We start from the raw sequence: 675 nt of genomic DNA, 5'->3' as shown, positions 1-675 counted from the left end.
ATGCATTTATAAATAGTTGTATCAATAGGGTGTTTTACAGTCAAGTTTACAGTATTAATCAGTCCAGGTCGAAAGCCTGGGAAGCTTTACAAACATGTGGGAAGTACATTGAGTATTATTTTTTTTTTGTTTGATTGTTGGTTTTTTTAAGAAAGAACTTGTCAGCTGCAAAGTATGGTAACAAAAACACTCAGGCAACATCAAGAAGTGTAAGTGGAAAATAATATCACTCTCCATTTGCTCAAACTTCACTCAACATACAAAAAAAAAAAAACTAAGGAACATACAAAAATAAAAAGGAACACTCCCTCAGGTTTTAAGTCACAGCAAAATACGAACCCCGCCCCAACCCCACACCCCAAAAGGATGGATAATAAATCAACCAGTTTACCACGTCTCACTTTGTGCAAGAAAAATATGGGCTACCCTTTCCATATTTACACACTCTGTTCACCCGTCATCTCGAAACGAAGAGCCAAAGGAACGGTTTGATTGCGAGGATGTAGGAGAAAGTATGTGCTTTAGGTTTTTTTATATATTAGATCTGTTTCCTGTCCCTGATTTCTGTAGTTATCTCTGTCCTCCACCTCCTCCTCCTCCCCGGTGGCTTCTCCTACGATTGGATTAATGGCAAAACCCCGTAATCAAGTGTGTGTGTGTTTATATGTGTTGGGG

This window comes from Austrofundulus limnaeus, unplaced genomic scaffold, assembly GCF_001266775.1.
Source record: "Austrofundulus limnaeus strain Quisiro unplaced genomic scaffold, Austrofundulus_limnaeus-1.0 Scaffold11, whole genome shotgun sequence".
Taxonomy (NCBI): domain Eukaryota; kingdom Metazoa; phylum Chordata; class Actinopteri; order Cyprinodontiformes; family Rivulidae; genus Austrofundulus; species Austrofundulus limnaeus.
Note: the sequence above shows the minus strand (reverse complement) of the source record.